Source organism: Garra rufa, chromosome 1, assembly GCF_049309525.1.
Source record: "Garra rufa chromosome 1, GarRuf1.0, whole genome shotgun sequence".
Lineage (NCBI taxonomy): Eukaryota > Metazoa > Chordata > Actinopteri > Cypriniformes > Cyprinidae > Garra > Garra rufa.
In genome coordinates, this window is record NC_133361.1 from 95,464,655 (window position 1) to 95,487,413 (window position 22,759).

The 22,759-nt window shown below is 37.5% G+C and overlaps 1 protein-coding gene across 1 annotated transcript in view; it reads left to right on the top strand.

The window, feature by feature from the left end:
* Positions 1-22,759, top strand: part of LOC141340567 (uncharacterized) — a 286,821-nt gene that overhangs the window by 183,263 nt on the left and 80,799 nt on the right. The window lies entirely within an intron of this gene.

The following is a 22,759-nucleotide window of genomic DNA, read 5'->3' on the forward strand; positions in this document are numbered from 1 at the left end:
TTTGACCAAACTTCAGCAGTTTGTTCATCGTATGAAGCCAATCACAGAGATGTGACTATTATGAGTCAAAGTTATAGCGCCACCAACTGGCAGCAGAAAGCGCAACGTTTTCTAAATGCTTTTAAATCAGCCTCTTAATTTTTGTCAATTTGCTTCAAACTTCATCCCAATAATGTCGAAACACGGCCGATGACAATCCGTGAAGGGCATTATCAATAACTTTTATCATGTTGCCATGGCAACGTGTCAAACTTTAACTTTAGTTTTTTGTGTTTTCGAGCCACTTAAAATACTTAGAATTTCATGAAACTCAACACACACATCTGTATTAATGATATTTAGACACTGATAAAAGCCCATAAATGGGCGTGGAGGAGGCACTCTATAGCGCCACCTTTTGACCAAAGTTGGGGGTTTAGTTTTGCCAACAGTCACCAAACTCGGTACATATATTGGTCTCATCAAGCCGGACAACTTTCTAATTAACACTCATTAGCTATAATAAACAGGAAGTTGGCTATTTTTATTTGAATGTGGGTTTTTGGAAAAATCAGGCTGTAAATAAAATCATACTAAACAAAGCAGAAATAAGAAGTTCACACCAAACTTTGTCAACATGATAAGAATATACTCAAAATGCTAAATTGTGAGCGGATTTGGGATATCTTGAATGGTGTTGATGTGGTGATTTTTTAAAGTCACAGTAAAAAAAAAGTAGCATTCATTTTCATATATCTTTAAAGTGCCTAATACCAACTCTTCAAAACTTTGTATATATGAAGAACAAATCATTCCTAGAAAATACGCTTGGTATCAAAATTGTATCATGCTCAGAGGCCCCAAAAACATTAAAAGTATCCAGAAGTGAGAGAGGGAGAAATGAAGACTGTAATACAAGGGATGAACACCAGAGGTCCTCGTATGATAAGGAATATTTTTTACCTCTAATCCTATTCTGTTCATTCTCAATGTGCAACAAGGAAACAAATGCATAGATTTATTTGGAGTTGTTATGTACTGTACTGAACTGTCAGAATACTTTTACATAATTTTAAAATAAACACTAAAAAGCATAAAAAATAGTTATTTTTTAATGAAAAATTATGAAATGTTTTGTTTGTCTCTCACTGATTTGGTAACACTTTCTATGAAGCCCCTATTATAAGGGTATTTCTAATGCATTATAATGAATGCATAATGCATTATAAAAAAACGTATAATATATTATATCATCCAATGAATATTCATAACAACAATTATCATACATTATAATACTTAAATATTAGAGGTTATAACTTTAAGATTATGATTATTTATAACACACAGTAGACACCATTTTAAACCTACTTCATTTGTAATGGACTATATCATATTAGATTTATTTTGTTTACATTATACTCTATTCTATTGACTATTAACAACTAACTCTCACCAACTAACACTCCTTACAGTGTAGACTTAGTTTAATGTTAGGCTAAGTAGAAGGTTCATGTTCTTGCAAAGTTACTTATAATCAGTTTGTCTTTTGGGGAACTGTCTAAATACAGTGTTAGCATATATTTACCACAACAAATAATAATTACTGCTAGCTGACATGCAGTTGCAGAGTTACTTATAAAAAGCTGTCTAACGGGTACCATCAAAATAATTAAACTGATCATATTATACATTCATCTGATCTGATACCTGATCTAATGGCTATTTGAGAATTATTATTATTATTACTTATAAGTGGTCTTTGTATGATTTAAGTAAAGTGACATCAGTAAGATGGCAAAATATGAGACTTATACATTATAACTATGAAGAGGTAATCATACTCATAAAAGCTATAATAAAAAAAGTAAAAATTCTAATACATTGAAACTGTTCTTATGAATGCTCATGAGATGATACAACATATTATAAGGTTTTTTATAATTTATTATGCATTCATTATAATGCCTTAAGAATACCCTTATTATGTATTATTAATACATGAACCCACAAATATTTTTAACAAATATAAATAAATGTACCAATGTACCTTTTAATAATATATGAATACTTTTTTTAGCTTAATATTAATTAACATTAATAAATGCTATTTAATTATTGTTCATGTTAACTAATATAGTTAATGTTAACAAATTAAACTGGATGGCAAAATTTTAAATATTGTGTGTATGTGTCTGTGTGTTGATTTTAATTAACCCTTTCAATTCTGTAAACTTTAAATCCAAACTGGCAGAGGGTTACTGTGAATGCATGTGCCAACTGGGCACCGTTTTCCTGATGCTATCGGGATGGTGACTGCGCATATGGCGAGGGCCCGGTCATCGCTGCTTGCAGCTTTAATTTTTTTTTGTTTTTTTTTTTTTGTTTTTTTTTTTTTCAACCGTTGGGGCACTTTTGGGGGCCTTAACATACTCAAAAACTCTTGAAAATTTGCACACACGTCGGAATCTGCCGTCGTCCGGACGCCACAGAGGCTGGGACCCGGGCGTGGTTCAGGGCCTCTACAGCGCCCCCTGGAACACAGTTTGAAAACTTGATGTACTGCGCACACATACTTGCGCGTATTGATATGAAACTCGGTACACATATAGAACTCATCGAGCTGAACAACTTTTGTACTCTATGTCATGGGCTCCACGCAACAGGAAGTGAGATATTTAGAGCTGTTTAAAAAGCGCATGCTCTGGAATTTAACGTACTCCTCCCAGGAATTCCATGGGATTGTCACCAAACTCGGTCAGCATGATCTCAAGACATTGGGGACGCTAAATTGCGAGGAGATTTTTGATATCTCGAACGGTTTGGCCGTGGCAAGGCGACAAAGTTATGGCGAGAAATGAGAAACAGGAAGTGTCTAATAACTGTTGCACACATTGCCTGATTCTGATGAAACTTCACCAGTTTGTTCGTTGTATGATGCCGATTCCATAATTGTGACTATTATGAGTCAAAGTTATAGCGCCACCAACTGGCAGCAGGAAACGTGTCATTTTCAAAATGCTTTGAAATCAGCCTCTTAATTTTACTCGATTTTCTTTAAACTTCATCAAAATCATGTCAAAACACGGCCGATAAGAATATGTAAAGGGGTCGATGATAAATCAAATGCTGTTGCCATGGCAACGTGTCAAACTTTAAAATTACATTCCTGTCTTTTCGAGGCAGATAACATGCTTAGAATTTCATGAAACTCAACACACACATCAATATTAATGATAGTTAGACACTGGCAAAAGGTCATAAATGGGCGTGGAGCAGGCACTCTATAGCGCCATCTTTTGACAAAAGTTGGGGGGTTAGTTTTTCCTACAGTCACCAAACTCTGTACATATATTAATCTCATCAATTTGGACAACTTTCTAAATCAAACTCATTAGCTAAGACAAACAGGAAGCCGGCTATTTTGATTTAAAGGTGGATTTTTTGAAAAATCAGGTAGTAAACAAATTCACACTACTCCTAAGAACAACCAGCTGTTCACACCAAACTTTTTTAACATGAAGAGAAGATTCTGAAGATGTTAAATTGCGAGCGGATTTTGGATATCTCGAACGGTGTTGACATGGTGATTTTTTAAAGATGTAGTAAAAAACATAACCCTAATTTTTTATATCTTTAAAGTGCAGCATCCAAACTCTTTAAAACTTTTTTCACACAGAGATCTAATCATTCTGAGCAAGTGCTGGAAATATAAATTTTATACAAGCTTCAATGAATTAAAGAAAATTAAAAAGATAACTCAGAAACCTGCTGTCACTCTGGTGAATGTCTCTACAGTATGTGTGTGCGTTCAGTCAGGCACAGAGAAGCTCATTATTGCAGGGGGGAGGGGTGAGAGGCAGAGAGGGTGACAGAGTAGAGAGCCATTATACAGACCATCTTTGAACATAATGCACATACTGTATGTAGTGTAATTACATAAATATGTCTGATCTTTGAGAGTCTGATATTTTGAGAAAATATAAAGGGTCACTAAGTCTTTCATTGTTCGTATTTTGCAGTTGTTGTTTTTTATTTATTTTGTACTTAACTGTACCATGAACTTGTCCTATTCAGTCACATAGCAAAAGATTTAAAAAAAATACAACTTTTTAGCATGATCAATTTATCTTCATTGATAGACAATATTTACATAGTGTTATTTATTGAATATAAAATAATAATAATAAAAAATTAAGACAAACTTTGACAACAAAACAAACGTTACTGTTATCTCTTCAAAACATCTGAAAACCATAATTTTAAGATCAGTTATAAATATATATATCACCCCGTTAAAATACTCAACTTGATTTTTAAAGATATTTTGAAAGAATGGAGCGTTTATAGAGCACTTTATTGTGTATTGCTGTACACCCACATGAACTGTGTTCATGTTCATGTTAATTCACAGTACATAAACTTTATATGAATACTTTTTCTTAGCTTAATATTAATTAACATTAATAAATGCTATTTATTTATTGGTCATGTTAACTGATATAGTTAATTTTAACAAATGAAACTGGATGGCAACATTTTATATTTTGTGTGTATGTGTCTGTGTGTTGATTTTAAAGTGTAACCCTTTTAATTCTGTAAACTTAAAATCCAAACTAGCAGATGGTTACTGTGAATGCATGTGCCAACTGGGCACCGTCTTCCTTATTGATTCTTAGTTATGACAACAATTGATTTTATACAAAAATATATTATACAAAAATTGTAAAGATAGGTAACAATGACATTTAAGCAGAAGTGGTGGATATAGAGGAAGCAATAATAACATTTTGCTATCATCATGAATTACATGTTCTTATTTGTAGCATACTGGTTCACAGTTGGCATCTATCTGAAGTCCTTGCATTGATTGCATTTAATTAAATCAACATTATATTTGGTCAGTCTGATCTTGAGGCCTTAGAGATGTTAAATTGTGAAGATCTTGAGTTTTCATTAAAGGGCATGTCCGTGGTGGCCTGACAAAGTTTGATGTTTCTGCATAGACATAGAAGTGGTTATAACTTAGCCTGAAAATGTCTGATCTGCCACAAAATTCACAGGTTTGGTAAGAGTCCTGGCCTGAAGACACCTAAAGACCAATATTCAGATATTATCATAGCGCCACCTGTTGGCAGCAGGATATCTCATATATTTCACTAACTCAAACATACCAAGGTCAATCTGCACCAAACTTCATATGTTTGATAATAGTGCTGGCCTGAACACATCTACATGCCAATAATCAGTTATAGGCATAGCGCCACCATCTGGCAGTGGCAAGTTTGGCACATGTAAATGACTTATGACATATTTTTTCTACATTTACTGTATTAAAAGCATACTGCCCACCGTTTGCTGATTTCCTGAAGCCACCGGTCGGCGGTGAGCCCAGGTGCGAGGGCCCATTCATCGCTGCTCGCAGCTTTAATTAGGGCCCGAGCCCAAAAGGGCGAAGGCCCTATTGTTCTTCTAAGGGTTATTATTTTTTTTTTATTTTTTTTTTTTTTATTTTTTTTTTTTTTTCAACCTTCCGGGCACTTTTGGGGGCCTTAACATACTCAAAAACTCTTGAAAATTTGCACATACGTCGGAATCTGCGGCCATCAGGACGCCACAGAGGCTGGGACCCGGGCGTGGTTCAGGGCCTCTACAGCGCCCCCTGGAACACAGTTTGAAAACTTGATGTACTGCGCACACATACTTGCATGTATTGATATGAAACTCGGTACACATATAGATCTCACTGAGCCAAACAACTTTTGTACTCTATGTCATAGGCTCCACCTGACAGGAAGTGAGATATTTAGGGCTGTTTAAAAAGCGCATGCTCTGGAATTTAACGTACTCCTCCCAGGAATTCCATCGGATTGTCACCAAACTCGGTCAGCATGATCTCAAGACATTGGGGACGCTAAATTGCGAGGAGATTTTTGATATCTCGAACGGTTTGGCCGTGGCAAGGCGACAAAGTTATGGCGAGAAATGAGAAACAGGAAGTGTCTAATAACTGTTGACCACATTGCCTGATTCTGATGAAACTTCACCAGATTGTTCGTTGTATGATGCCGATTCCATAAATGTGACTATTATGAGTCAAAGTTATAGCGCCACCAACTGGCAGCAGGAAGTGTGTCATTTTCAAAATGCTTTGATATCAGCCTCTTAATTTTACTCGATTTTCTTTAAACTTCATCAAAATCATGTCAAAACACGGCCGATAAGAATATGTAAAGGGGTCGATGATAAATCGAATGCTGTTGCCATGGCAACATGTCAAACTTTAAAATTAGATTCCTGTCTTTTCGAGGCAGATAACATGCTTAGAATTTCATGAAACTCAACACACACATCAATATTTATGATAGTTAGACACTGGCAAAAGGTCATAAATGGGCGTGGAGCAGGCACTCTATAGCGCCATCTTTTGACAAAAGTTGGGGGGTTAGTTTTTCCTACAGTCACTAAACTCTGTACATATATTAATCTCATCAATTTGGACAACTTTCTAAATCAAACTCATTAGCTGAGACCAACAGGAAGCCGGCTATTTTGATTTGAATGTGGATTTTTGGAAAAATCAGGCTGTAAACAAATGCACACTACTTCTAAGAACAACCAGCTGTTCACACCAAACTTTTTTAACATGAAGAGAATATTCTGAAGATGTTAAATTGCGACCGGATTTTGGATATCTTGAACGGTGTGGACGTGGTGATTTTTTAAAGATATAGTAAAAAATATTTTTATATCTTTAAAGTGCAGCATCCAAACTCTTTAAAACTTTTTTCACACAGAGATCTAATCATTCTGAGCAAGTGCTGGAAATAAAAAATGTATACAAGCTTCTATGAATTAAAGAAAATTTAAAAAAGAACTCAGAAACCTGCTGTCACTCTGGTGAATGTCTCTACAGTATGTGTGTGCGTTCAGTCAGGCACAGAGAAGCTCATTATTGCAGGGGGGAGGGGTGAGAGGCAGAGAGGGTGACAGAGTAGAGAGCCATCCTACAGACCATCTTTGAACAAAATGCACATACTGTATGTAGTGTAATTACATAAATATGTCTGATCTTTGAGAGTCTGATATTTTGAGAAAATATAAAGGGTCACTAAGTCTTTCATTGTTCATTTTTTGCAGTTGTTGTTTTTTATTTATTTTTTACTTAACTGTACCATGAACTTGTCCTATTCAGTCACATAGCAAAAGATTTTAAAAAATACAACTTTTTAGCATGATCAATTTATCTTCATTGATAGACAATATTTACATAGTGTTATTTATTGAATATAAAATCATAATAATAAAAAATTAAGACAAACTTTGACAACAAAACAAACTTTACTGTTATCTCTTCAAAACATCTGAAAACCATAATTTTAAGATCAGTTATAAATATATATATCACCCCGTTAAAATACTCAACTTGATTTTTAAAGATATTTTGAAAGAATGAAGAGTTTATAGAGCACTTTATTGTGTATTGCTGTACACCCACATGAACTGTGTTCATGTTCATGCTAATTCACAGTACATAAACTATATATGAATACTTTTTTTTAGCTTAATATTAATTAACATTAATAAATGCTATTTATTTATTGGTCATGTTAACTAATATAGTTAATGCTAACAAATAAAACTGAATGGCAACATTTTATATTTTGTGTGTATGTGTCTGTGTGTTGATTTTAAAGTCTAACCCTTTCAATTCTGTAAACTTTAAATCCAAACTAGCAGAGGGTTACTTTGAATGCATGTGCCAAGTGGGCACCGTCTTCATTATTGATTCTTAGTAATGTAGCGCTTAAGAGTGATGTCTTATAACAGGAGTCACCAGCAAAGCAATATCCACACAAAAATTGTACAGATAGGTAACGATGACATTTCAGCAGAAGTGGTGGACGTAAAGCAAGCAATAATAACATTTTGTTATCATGAATCTTGTTCTTACTTGTTAGCAGCAGGATATATCATATCTTTCACTAACTCAAACATACCAAGGTCAATCTGCACCAAACTTCATATGTTTGATAATAGTGCTGGCCTGAACACATCTACATGCCAATAATTAGTTACAAGCATAGCGCCACCATCTGGCAGCGGCAAGTTTGGCACATTTAAATGACTAATGACTTTTTTCTATATTTACTGTATTAAAAGCATACTGCCCACCGTTTGCTGATTTCCTGAAGCCACCGGTCGGCGGTGAGCCCAGGTGCGAGGGCCCGTTCATCGCTGCTCGCAGCTTTAATTAGGGCCCGAGCCCAAAAGGGCGAAGGCCCTATTGTTCTTCTAAGGATTCTTATTTGTTTTTTTTTTTTTTTTTTTTTTTTTTTTGTTTTTTTTCAACCGTTGGGGCACTTTTGGGGGCCTTAACATACTCAAAAACTCTTGAAAATTTGCACACACGTCGGAATCTGCCGTCGTCCGGACGCCACAGAGGCTGGGACCCGGGCGTGGTTCAGGGCCTCTACAGCGCCCCCTGGAACACAGTTTGAAAACTTGATGTACTGCGCACACATACTTGCGCGTATTGATATGAAACTCGGTACACATATAGAACTCATCGAGCTGAACAACTTTTGTACTCTATGTCATGGGCTCCACGCAACAGGAAGTGAGATATTTAGGGCTGTTTAAAAAGCGCATGCTCTGGAATTTAACGTACTCCTCCCAGGAATTCCATGGGATTGTCACCAAACTCGGTCAGCATGATCTCAAGACATTGGGGACGCTAAATTGCGAGGAGATTTTTGATATCTCGAACGGTTTGGCCGTGGCAAGGCGACAAAGTTATGGCGAGAAATGAGAAACAGGAAGTGTCTAATAACTGTTGCACACATTGCCTGATTCTGATGGAACTTCACCAGTTTGTTCCTTGTATGATGCCGATTCCATAAATGTGACTATTATGAGTCAAAGTTATAGCGCCACCAACTGGCAGCAGGAAACGTGTCATTTTCAAAATGCTTTGAAATCAGCCTCTTAATTTTACTCGATTTTCTTTAAACTTCATCAAAATCATGTCAAAACACGGCCGATAAAGAATATGTAAAGGGGTCGATGATAAATCACATGCTGTTGCCATGGCAACGTGTCAAACTTTAAAATTACATTCCTGTCTTTTCGAGGCAGATAACATGCTTAGAATTTCATGAAACTCAACACACACATCAATATTAATGATAGTTAGACACTGGCAAAAGGTCATAAAGGGGCGTGGAGTAGGCACTCTATAGCGCCATCTTTTGACAAAAGTTGGGGGGTTAGTTTTTCCTACAGTCACCAAACTCTGTACATATATTGTTCTCATCAATCTGGACAACTTTCTAAATCAAACTCATTAGCTAAGACCAACAGAAAGCCGGCTATTTTGATTTGAAGGTGGATTTTTTGAAAAATCAGGTAGTAAACAAATTCACACTACTCCTAAGAACAACCAGCTGTTCACACCAAACTTTTTTAACATGAAGAGAAGATTCTGAAGATGTTAAATTGCGAGCGGATTTTGGATATCTCGAACGGTGTTGACGTGGTGATTTTTTAAAGATATAGTAAAAAACATAACGCTAATTTTTTATATCTTTAAAGTGCAGCATCCAAACTCTTTAAAACTTTTTTCACACAGAGATCTAATCATTCTGAGCAAGTGCTGGAAATATAAATTTTATACAAGCTTCAATGAATTAAAGAAAATTAAAAAAATAACTCAGAAACCTGCTGTCACTCTGGTGAATGTCTCTTAAGTATGTGTGTGCGTTCAGTCAGGCACAGAGAAGCTCATTATTGCAGGGGGGAGGGGTGAGAGGCAGAGAGGGTGACAGAGTAGAGAGCCATCCTACAGACCATCTTTGAACAAAAAATGCACATATGTATTTTAATTACATAAATATGTCTGATCTTTGAGAGTCTGATATTTTGAGAAAATATAAAGGGTCACTTAGTCTTTCATTGTTCGTATTTTGCAGTTGTTGTTTTTTATTTATTTTTTACTTAACTGTACCATGAACTTGTCCTATTCAGTCACATAGCAAAAGATTTAAAAAAAATACAACTTTTTAGCATGATCAATTTATCTTCATTGATAGACAATATTTACATAGTGTTATTTATTGAATATAAAATAATAATAATAAAAAATTATGACAAACTTTGACAACAAAACAAAAGTTACTGTTATCTCTTCAAAACATCTGAAAACCATAATTTTAAGATCAGTTATAAATATATATATATATATTACCCCGTTAAAATACTAAACTTGATTTTTAAAGATATTTTGAAAGAATGAAGAGTTTATAGAGCACTTTATTGTGTATTGCTGTACACCCACATGAACTGTGTTCATGTTCATGTTAATTCACAGTACATAAACTTTATATGAATACTTTTTTTTAGCTTAATATTAATTAACATTGATAAATGCTATTTATTTATTGGTCATGTTAACTAATATAGTTAATTTTAACAAATGAAACTGGATGGCAACATTTTATATTTTGTGTGTATGTGTCTGTGTGTTGATTTTAAAATGTAACCCTTTCAATTCTGTAAACTTAAAATCCAAACTAGCAGAGGATTACTGTGAATGCATGTGCCAACTGGGCACCGTCTTCCTTATTGATTCTTAGTTATGTAGCACTTAAGAGTGATGTCTTATAACAGGAGTCACCAGCAAAGCAATATCCACACAAAAATTGTACAGATAGGTAACAATGACATTTAAGCAGAAGTGGTGGATGTAAAGGAAGCAATAATAACATTTTGCTATCATCATGAATCATGTTCTTATCATCATTTGTAGCATACTGGTTCACAGTTGGCATTTATCTGAAGTCCTTGCATTGATTGCATTTAGTTAAATCAACATTATATTTGGTCAGTCTGATCTTGAAGCCTTAGAGATGTTAAATTGTGAAGATCTTGAGTTTTCATTAAAGGGCATGTCCGTGGTGGCCTGACAAAGTTTGATGTTTCTGCATAGACATAGAAGTGGTTATAACTTAGCCTGAAAATGTCTGATCTGCCACAAAATTCACAGGTTTGGTAAGAGTCCTGGCCTGAAGACACCTAAAGACCAATTTTCAGATATTATCATAGCGCCACCTGTTGGCAGCAGGATATCTCATATATTTCACTAACTCAAACATGCCAAGGTCAATCTGCACCAAACTTCATATGTTTGATAATAGTGGTGGCCTGAACACATCTACATGCCAATAATCAGTTATAGGCATTGTGCCACCAGCTGGCAGCGGCAAGTTTGGCACATTTAAGTGACTTTGACATATTTCTCCTACATTTACTGTATTAAAAGCATACTGCCCACCGTTTGCTGTTTTCCTGAAGCCACCGGTCGGCGGTGAGCCCGGGTGCGAGGGCCCGTTCATCGCTGCTCGCAGCTTTAATTCTTCTTCTTCTTCTTCTCCAAAATGAAAAGTCTTTTTGAGGGCCTAAACATGCCCGAAAACTCACGAAACTTTGCACACGCATCAGACCTGGCGAAAATTTACATCTGATATGGTTTTCAAAAGTGGGTGTGGCAAAATGGCTCGATAGCGCCACCTATAAAATTTCAACGGAGTGCCCCTCGAGCTACGTTTCACGTACATGTACGAAACTCGGTACACATATGTAACACACCAATACCTACAAAAAAGTCTCCTGTTGCAACATCCGAAACCCAACAGGAAGTCCGTTATATTGAATTTCCTGTACGATTTTTGTGCAGTTTTTGCCATTTTCAGGCCCCATACTTTAACGAACTCCTCCTACAGTTTTTATCCGATCATCTTCAAATTTGCTGAGTGTCATCATAAGGCCTTTGCGATGTTAAATTGCGAAGCTTTAGAGTTTTCGTCGAAGGGCGTGTCCGTGGCGGCCGGACAAACTTTGATGTTTCGCCATGAAAAAGGAAGTTGCTATAACTCAGGCATACGATGTCCGATCTGCCTCAAACTTCACATGTTTAATGACAGTCCGGTCCTGAACACACGTCAGTGCCCATATTCAGTTATAGTCATAGCGCCACCTGCTGACAACAGGAAATGACATGTTTAACACTGTTACGGACTCCTAGAAACATATTGAAAAGCGTTAACAAGTCTTAAATAGGCTAGCAACATGCTACAAACATGCTAAAACATGCTAGCAACACTTAGCTAAGAGCTAAAGCATGCTATTAATACAAATACAAAAGGAAATTGCTGTAACTCATGTATATAATGTTGAATCTGACCCAAACTTAATATTCGACATGCTACAAAAATAATAAAGCATGCTAGCAACACTTAGCTAATATGCTAAATCATGCTAATAATACAATGAAACAGGAAGTTACTCTAACTCAGGCATACAATGTCCAATCAGCCCCAAACTTAACATGTTTGATAAGAATCCTGGCCTAAACACACGCCCATGCCCGTATTCAGTTATAGTCATAGCGCCACCAGCTGGTAACAGGAAGCCACATGTTTAATACTGTTGTGGATGCCTAGCAACATTTTAAAAAAATTCAACAACTGTTAAACAGGGTAGCAACATGCTAGAAACATGCTATAACATGTTAGTAACATTTAGCTAAGTGCTAAAGCATACTCTTAATGCAATGAAACAGGACGTTACTGTAACTCAGGCATGCAATGTCCAATCAGCCCCAAACTTCACATGTTTGATAACAGTCCTGGCCTGAAGATATCTACATGCCAATATTCAGTTATAGTTATAGCGCCACCTACTGTCAACAGGAAGTGACATGTTTAACACTGTGACACACTATTAGCAACACTAAAAAAAGCCATTGAGTGCTAAACTAGTTTAAAACGTACTCAAACATGCTAGCAAAACACTTACTTAGTGCTAAAGCATGTTGTTAAAGACATAAAACAGGAAGTTATATACATGCCCATATTCAGTGATAGTCACAGCGCCACCTGCTGACAACAGGAAGTGACGTTTAATGGTGTTACGGACTCCTAGCAACATAATAAAAAGCGTCAGCAAGTTTTAAATAGGCTAGCATCATGCTAGAATCATGTTAAAACATGCTAGCAACACTTAGCTGAGAGCTAAAGCATGATATTAATACAAAGAAAAATAAGTGTAACTCATGCATACAATGTCCAATCTGACCCAAGCTTAATATGTTGGATAAGAGTCCTGGTCTGAACACAAGCCCATGCCCATATTCAGTTATAGTGATAGTGCCACCTGCTGGCAACAGGAAGTCACATGTTTAATACTGTTGTGGATGCCAAGCAACATTTTAAAAATATCAACAAGTGTTAAATAGGGTAGCAACATGCTAGAAACATGTTAGCAACATTTAGCTAAGTGCTAAAGCATACTCTTAATGCAATGAAACAGGAAGTTACTGTAACTCATGCATGCAATGTCCAATCAGCCCCAAACTTAATATGTTTGATAAGAGTCTTGGCCTGAATACATTTACATGCCAATATTTAGTTATAGTCATAGCGCCACCAGCTGGCAACAGCAAATTACTTAAGCATGCAATGTACAATTTGCACCAAACTTGACATGTTTGCCAATAGTCCTGGCCTGAAGACATCTAAAAGCCAATATTTTGTAATAGCGCCACCTGTTGGCAGCAGGATATGTCATGGCATACACTCAAGCATGCCATGTTCAAGCTTCACCAAACTTGATATGTTTGATAAAAGCACTGGCCTGAACACATCTGCATGCCAATATCCAGTTATAGGCATAGCGCCACCAGCTGGCAGAAGGAAGATTGGCACATATCAATGACTTTGACATATTCCTCCTACATTTTCTGTGTTAATAGCATAGTGCCCACCATTCGCCACCGATCGGCGGTGAGCCCGAGTGCGAGGGCCCTACCATCGCTGCTTGCAGCTTTAATTATTATTATTAATATAAGGTGCTGAGAGCTGCTGAGAGGGTGATCCGCCAAACTTCAACCAATCGAGCTCCGAAGGTGTCGACAGTCACTCACATCGTCTGGGAGGAGATTGGAACAGAGGATGTTTTTCTACTTGGGGAACACATTGAGGACATACAGTTTGGGATAGACAACCATCATTTCAACCTGTTGTCATTGTTTGTTTCTGTGTTTCTCAAGATAAGGCTGCACCACATTGCCAAGCTCACCTCTCCCACACCCTCTCCTGTGTGTGTGTGTGTGTGTGTGTGTGTGTGTGTGTGTGTGTGTGTGTGTGTGTGTGTGTGAGAATGAAATATGAAATAATACATTAGAGTAGACTCTAATGTAATATTTATATAGTGTTTCTTCAACTCATTAAAATACTTGTACAGTCACTATCTGTTTCTGCTTCTCTATCATATTTATAGTGTGTGATTTTCAAAATTACTACCATAGCCTACACCTCATATGGTTATGGTTGTGCTTTTGGCCAAAGTGACATAAATACAAAACAATATAATACTTAAATTTAACAGGGAACAGATTGAGATGTTGGTCAGATTATAGCTAATAAGGAGAATAGCAAAAATGAACAACGTCAATTCAGTCAATAGCATTATGAAACAAACAGTGAAAATGAGGGAAAACAGCAATAATAAACTGTCAATTCAAGCAAAATAAAATAACAGCATGGTAAGACTACATTAAGGAGAATATCAGTAATGAACAACAACGTCAAATTAATAAACAGCCAAATGAAAATATAATAAAGCTATACAAACCATAATGCATTAGAAGTGCTTAATGAACTAAGTCCATGTTGTAAGTCTTTAGACCCTTTTAAAAGACCCAATACTATCACAGGAACAGAGATATTCATTATATTACTGTTAAGCTCACTATCAATATTAAAATACGCCAAACAATGTGTCATGTATCACAGCCACATTTACGACTGAAATAAAAAAGATCAAATACAGACCATATTATCATTTCCATCTAATCCTTACAGAAGATTTATTCATTTTCAGTGTGGATCTGTTATTAATGATTTATGTTTGTAAATGAATAATAGAGCAATCAGCAGCATCTGTGTTAGTCTGCAGATCTTACAACCGCTGTATAAAACTATTTAAAGTGATTTAACTTTTCATCTCTCTGACTGCTACAGTTTCCTCAATAGTAGATATTTGGAAACCCCAGAAGCTTTTAACTCAACTTTTTACAGAAAGGACCAGGAAGAAATTGAGAAGTGTCCTAGCAGAAACTGTCCTTCTGGCAAATAAAAATGATTTAGGACGTCCTTCATCCCAAATTCCTAACTCTGCAAGTGACTGAAAAAATTCATGCAATTGACATGAACCTTTTTTCTTTCTTGACTTTGTTTGTATATAGATCCTTTTAACGCTTATGGGGTTCTCAGAAATTAAGTAGTCATAGTTTTTAAACTTCTGTAGTGGTCAATAGAAACTGTGACAAATATATTGTTTTTGCTCCAGTAGCAAAAAATAAACAAACAAAGAAAAATATTAATAGATTTATGATGTTGATAACTTTAGAAATGCATCATCATATGGGTACGAAATGATATTCTATATACAACATTTCTATGATGTGTTTGTGATTCTAGAGAGCAGTGCACCAATGGGACTTTTATTTTGCTCTGATGATGTGACGTCATAAAGATGCGCTGAGCTCCTCATCTGTTGTGATTCGTCTGAAGAAAGGTTTGTGCTTTTAAAGTTTTTAAATCAATGCAAACTGTTACATAAGTTAATGAATTTACAAGCTATGTAAAATAAATGAATGAATTATTGTTAAATATAACATTGTAATGCTTTATTTAGTGTTAATAAAAGTTAGCCTTAGTAACAGTATCTTAGTAATCTTAGTATATCATGAATTAAGCGTGTGATGATAAAAAGTGATGAGAAGGACTCAGAATCCGAATCATTTGAATCAAATCATTTGTGAAATGATTCAGTGATTCGATTCAGCGGCACGCGGACTACAAACGACAACAACAAACACAAACGAGTGAAATCACAACCGACAAAGATTTCATGAAAGTGTAATATAATAGATATAATAAATAATCGAATATCAAATATAGATTTAAAAGTAGTCTACCTCAATATAAACCTTCTGGGTAAGTCGTATATACCTTTTTACAAACTTATATATAAGTTTATTAACTCTCTGACTGTCTTACCAGTGCACTGACTACTGAACTACGAGCTGATTGAGACGCACCCAGAGATTTAGTTTGCTTTGATTGTTCTTTCTATTCATTATTCTTATCTTAAACAGGACAAAGTGTACAAACACACACACAAAAAACTCCTGCTGAATCAACTGAGATCCACGTGACACACCATTATAAAGATGGCGTTTATTAAAGAGGAGAGTGAAGACATGAAGATTGAAGAAACATTCAGAGTCAAACATGAAGATACTAAGGAACAAACATCATCAGGTATCTTGGATTTTATTCTCAAAGCTGAAATCAAAGATATTAATGGATAATGTGTGTAGACATCATACATTTAGTTCAGTTGTAAATTGTAAGTAACAATAATATGGAATTAGCCTAAACAATATATAATTTCCCCCCCCCTGGAACATCAAATCCAATATTTGCTTCTAATTTTAAAATGATTAATTTCTAGCACTTTGGTAAATATGCAACAGTCTCTAAGAAAATAATTATATTAATAATATAATTATTAATATAAATTATAATTATTAATAATAATTTTGCACAAAGCAAACCTTGAAATGTGAGTAATTGTATTGGGCTTCTGCATGCTGTCTACAAACAGTGCTGTAAATATAAAGCAAGTCTGACAATAAAAAAAAAGCCAAAAACAAAAGCACAAACAAGTTACATTTAGTTGTAATTATGTGAGGTGTAAGATTGTAATGTATTAGTTGTAAACTTCTATATCTTTTATAAAAAAATAAGAAGGGAGGGAATAAGGGGAAATATGAAAAAAGTTAAAGAAGGAACAAAATATATCAAATAAATAAATAGATAAAGAGAAGAAATTAAGAAAATAATTCAAATAAGCATCAGAGTGGAGCAGTAGGGCATACTTATAAAGAAGGTCCTGTATTTTACCATGAGAACGATATAAACCAGTGGTTCTCAAACTGATGGAGGGGTACGTGAACAAAATGCTGAGCTTTGGCATTTGTTTATTCCTACCCCAACTTAAAGTAACATTAAAGTAAATATTTCTGATAAGAAAAATGCCACTTTTAGTATAAATACAGTTAAATGTGAGTAAATAGTCAAATCATATTAAGTTACCTCAATTTTGAAATCTGACTGCATCTGGGTCCCTCTCTCATCTCTCAGAATTAAGTCCTGTGGTCCATGGAGCTTCGTGAGGCAACCATACCAGGTGTATTATGCTTCTGTATGCATACTTCTCCCTGGAGCTCCAATCATGTGACTGCCCTTATGGTTTAGTTGGCAGTGTCTCCTAACCTCAACTCAATTTATGTCATGTTATGTCAAGCTCTGGGGGCTGTTTTCAAAAGACTCTAAGAAAAGCTGGGATTAAAGTCCAAAACCTGACTTGAGATAAAATTACAAATCAATCTGGGTTAAAGTGGTTCCATAAATGACCATTTAAGGTCACACAATCTCACTAATGCGATCCTGGTTCAGTGAGTGAAGGCAATTTGATGTGCACGCTTGTTTTTAAGCAGTCCTTAATGTGATTATGGATCTATTTGTACTGTTTAATACATTTGAGATATGTTCTCCTCAGTAGGGCTGTCGCGGTTAAGGAATTTCCCTTGCGGTAATTTTGAGTGGCTCAGTAGCGCGGTATGCGGTATTACCGCTATATATATATATATATATATAATTGTGTGTAGGCTGTTACAATGTAAGGTCATATTCAGAAATCAATAAACCGAAACCAAATCGCGTTGATACATGAAGTGAAGTAAACAGTACTTACATAGAAACCGAGCCAGAAAGAAATGCAAATTTTGAAGAAAAATGTCAGACATATTTAGATGCTTTGCATCTGAAATCTTCGTATATACAACAGTTAGCGCGCACCCTCGAGTCTGACTGGACAAGAGACTTTCTGTCAGGATTTCACCTGCGTGTTCTAGGCGAGCTGTCAGTCAGTGCAGTCATTCAACTAAATGTTCAAAAACGCTTATTTATTCAAAGAGAGACGTAATGAAACGTAATCATTTTAACTTTAATCGCCACTTTTAAAGGCTCAGCTGACCAGCAGAGCATCGATGTTAAGACAGAGATTTCACTTTCCTTGGACATGACAAGCTAGTTTCACATACATAACGTTACCTGAAGCGGTCTGAAAGACAGACGCAGGTTAATCGCACAAGCTCAGTCGATCTCTCTCATTCGCTGTCTGTTTAGGCTTGTTAAGTGCATATCTACTGAGCCTCATAATAAACACATTATGTTATCATTACTAACTTATTACTAATTTAATATTCAGCACACAGGCATTAAGTGAGAAGGGCAAATCCTTAGGAAAAAAGAAAACAGGCAAATATCGCGGGTGTTGCATTCCTCTGCGGTTATGCACGTCAATAGCGCGGTATTGCGATATTGCGGTTATCGCGACAGCCCTACTCCTCAGGGCATATTCTTCATCTGTAACTGTTAGAAAGTCATGCAAACATATTAAGTTTACTGTCAGGAGTGGACGAGGTTTACACAAGTAAACGAGTAGTACACTTGTAAACTGCTGCACGCTAAAAAGAGTGAGCACAATATAGTAGTAGCTCAATAATTCTGGGAAAAGTAGACATTTTGCTAAAATATTTGTTGTTGGACATTAAATGTGACACATGTACAATTATAATCCTAAATGTAAGTGTATTTTAATAATAGAAGTAAATGAAAATAAATTGTAAGTTGACTAATACAGTCTTAATTACTAGCTCAAATGAGTAAATGTATGTTCCTCTTCCCAGTTAAAATGTAGGCTGTTTTCTATTATTTCATTTTTAATTTAGTTCCTTAAAGACTCATTTTAGATTTGTAATTGTTTTATATATATATATATATATATATATATATATATATATATATATATATATCTATATATATATATATATATATTATTATTATTTTTTTTTAAACAACATCATTAAATATTGGGCACAAAACATTAAATACAGTTGTACGTAGTCTATGGTGGTCTTTTCAGCGCTTGCCCGCAATTCTCATTAAAATAGCCTAGATACTAGATCGCTACATTATATTCCTCTGCAATGAGGTGGTAAAACTGCTTGCCGTGCATTAAAGGATTTAAAATGCACTTCGTGGAGGCTATTAGACGTTGTGGGGACATTTATTAGGTCCCCATGACATAACAGGCTTATAAATCATGCACAATAAGTTTTTTTTTGAGGAAGTAAAAGTGTGCACAATCTCCTGGAGGGCTAGGTTTAGGTGTAGGGCGATATAAAATATGGTTTGTACAGTATAAAACCATTACGCCTATGGAATGTCCCCATAAAACATGTAAACACACCGTGTATGTGTGTCTGTGTGTGTTTGTGTGTGTGCTTGTGTGTGCACCCACACTTGGATGGATTAGATGTAGAGCACAAATTCACCATACTTCAGCACATCTCACTTCACATTCAACTGGTGGAAAATATTGACTGTTCCCTTCCAGGAACATCGAGCTGTAGGAACACCCTCAGCATGATCACGCTCTGAATCACGTGTGTAATCAGTCCAATGGAATCGCGTGACGTCACCAGTAGACTTTCTGGCAGCGTAGAAACTTCTGCCGAATGTCTCTCAATGGGTCCTGCACACTGTAGAAAGAGGTTACCGCATTCAGTTCGGTGTTCCTCCTCCCTGTTTCAGCTGAGTTTTCCCACTATCGTGGGCCCCGAGCAGGCTCTGGTTATGGAACAAGAAGTAAACACTCTTCTGGGGAAGGACACTCTTCTGGGGAAGGAGGCCATCGGAGAAAAAAAAAAAAGTTACTCCTCACAAGCAAGAGTCTGGGTCCTACAGCCGGTGCTTCATTGTTCCCAAGAAGGATGGGGGCCTCAGGCCCATCTTAGATCTACGCTTGCTGAACCGTACAGTCATGCGCCTTAATTCCATATGCTTACGGTCTAGCAGATCGTGTCACAGATCAGGTCCGAGGACTGGTTTGTGACGTTAGACCTGAAGGATGCCTTTTTTCTGTCTCCATCCTTCCCCATGACAGGAAGTTCCTGAGATTTGTTTTCAGGGGGAAAGCATACCATTATCGGGTTCTTTCTTTTTTGGCCTTGCACTCTCACCCCACCCTTTCACCAAGTGAATACTCAACTATATCGTCGACTCGCTGGAGTTGGCGGTTCAACATCGAGGTGTTGTTCAGTCACACATGAAAGAGCTGGGGTTAAGACTAAACATCAAGAAAAGTGTGCTTTCTCCATCACAGAGAACCACTTATCTGGGTGTAGTGTGGGATTCATCCACGTTGCGGGTCAGCTGTCTCCTGCTCGTGTAGATTCAATCCTCACAGGGGTCACGAGAGTAAGAGAAGGCCGGTCACTCACTGTAAAGCTTTTCCAAAAACTGCTGTGTCTGATGGCAGCTGCGTCCAACATAATTTCTTTTGGCCTGCTGTACATGAGACCCCTACAGTGGTGTCTCAAAACCAAGGGGTTCTTCCGAGGGGAAACCCGCTGCGCATGATCAAGGTCATGCTGCGATGCTTTCGTGCCTTAGACATGTGAAGGAAACCTTGGTTTCTGAATCAGGGCCCGGTGCTGGGTGCTCCCTGTCGCCGTGTCACACTTGCGATGGACGCATCCCTCAACGGTTGGGTAGCGGTCATGAGTGGCCGCTCTGCCAGCGGTCTGTGGAGGGGTCATCATCTCATGTGGCACATCATTGCCTGGAGATGTTGGCGGTGTCTCAGGCTTTGAGACACTTTCTCCCGGACTCTGCTCCCGGGAGTTCTGGACGAGAGTGCACCGGGACGGGGTCCGACCTCTTCTAGTCGCCCCGTACTGGCCGGGTCGAGTATGGTTTACGGCTCCCCCTGGGAAATTCCAGTCAGGAGGGATCTCCTCTTACAGGTGGAAGGCCTTATTCTCCACCCCACCTGGAGTTGTGAAAGTTGTGGGTGTGGCCCCTGAGGGGGCACAGTTCATAGCTTCCGGTCTCTCAACCAAGGTTGTTGAGACCATTCTCCAGTCCAGAGTTCTCTCCACGAGGAAACTGTACGCCTTGAAGTGGAGGCTCTTCACTTCCTGGTGCGGAGACCACCAGTTTGACCCAGTTAACTGCCCAGTTGGTACAGTGCTGGAGTTCTTGCAGGCCCATCTCCCCTCCGGGTTAACCCACTCCACCCTGAAGGTTTACATGGTGGCCATAGCAGCTTACCATGCCTCTCTCTTGGTGGCACTTCAGTGGGCAGACACCCATTAGCTACATGTTTCCTCTGCGGTGCGCTGAAACTGGCTGATGAGCAGTCATGAATGGCCGCTCAGCCTTTGGTCTACGGAGGGGTCATCATCTCATGCACCACGCCCTGTTGTACTGCAGGCTTTTCATCCTCCTCCCTTTGGGAGCCCAACCAGCAGAAGCTTATTGTATGTGTCCAGTGTGAGCATTGCGGGTTGGTCCACGCCCCTAACCTTTGCTAGGTTCTTCGGCCTAGATTTCTGAGCCTCTCCTGGCTCCTTCGTTCTCTCGCCCTTGGGCAGGGACACTTCTTCAGTATGATGGCGTGGGCATCTCGTTCCCATAGCGTTTCGACGCAGCTCGACATTCCTGGAAGGGAACGCCTCTAGATTACGTATGTAACCCTAGTTCCCTGAAGGGAACAAGGTGCTGCTTCTCGAGGCCATACTTCCGGCATCCCTGCAGCGCTTGCTTCATTCGAAAGCTAGCATTGTTCTCTCCAAATGTGCTTTTAAGCTTCCTGGTCGTTGACGTCATCACGCGATTCCATTGGACTGATTACTCAAGTGATTCAAAGCGTGGTCACGCTGAGAGCGTTTTCATAGCATTTCGACGCAGCGTCTCGTTCAATGGTTCCCAACCACGTTCCTGGAGGCCCCCCAAAGACTGCACATTTTGCATCTCTCTTTTGTCTCACACCCCCATTTTAGTGCAGGGGTGCACAACCCTGTTCTTAAAGATTTACCATCCTTCAAAGTTTAGCTCTGACCCTGATCAAACACACTTGAACCAGGTAATTTATCATTTAATTAGAGAAACATGCAGTGTTGGGGGGCTCCATGAACGTGGTTGGGACTCGCTGTTACAGCCCATTTTTATGATTGGCTAACATCATGGCCCCCTTAATAAAACCTCAGAAATTATTATTGTGTGATGAATTGTTCATCTGATGGTTGAGTGGGGAGTTTGTCCATTTCCTTGCCTTTTTCAGATTTGTTGCATTTGATCCCCTTGAAGAAAAAAAATGGTACGTCATAATTGAGATCAGTCTATATCTAGGTTTCCTAAACTATTATTAGATTTAATAAATTGTATAGCAGCCTGCTTTAACTCTGTAGGACACCATCCGGCTATGATCTGGTTTGGACACCATGATATGAGATCTAGCATACATGCATTACATACAGTATCTACATGTTTTGGTGTAACCTGCTTTGTGGCATTAAACTGGGGTTAACTTTTATTTCTTGGTTTTCCCACCTAGGCCCAACAGCACTGAAAGAGGAGAGAGAAATACTGAAGGAAACTGAAGACAAAGATCTGTTTGAGAACCTTCATGTTTTCATAACTGGAAATAAATCATTTTGTTCCTTACAATCAGAAAATACATCTACACAAAAAAGAGCCCAAAAGACAAGGAATAGGAGTTTTTTCACTTGCTTCCATCATGGAAA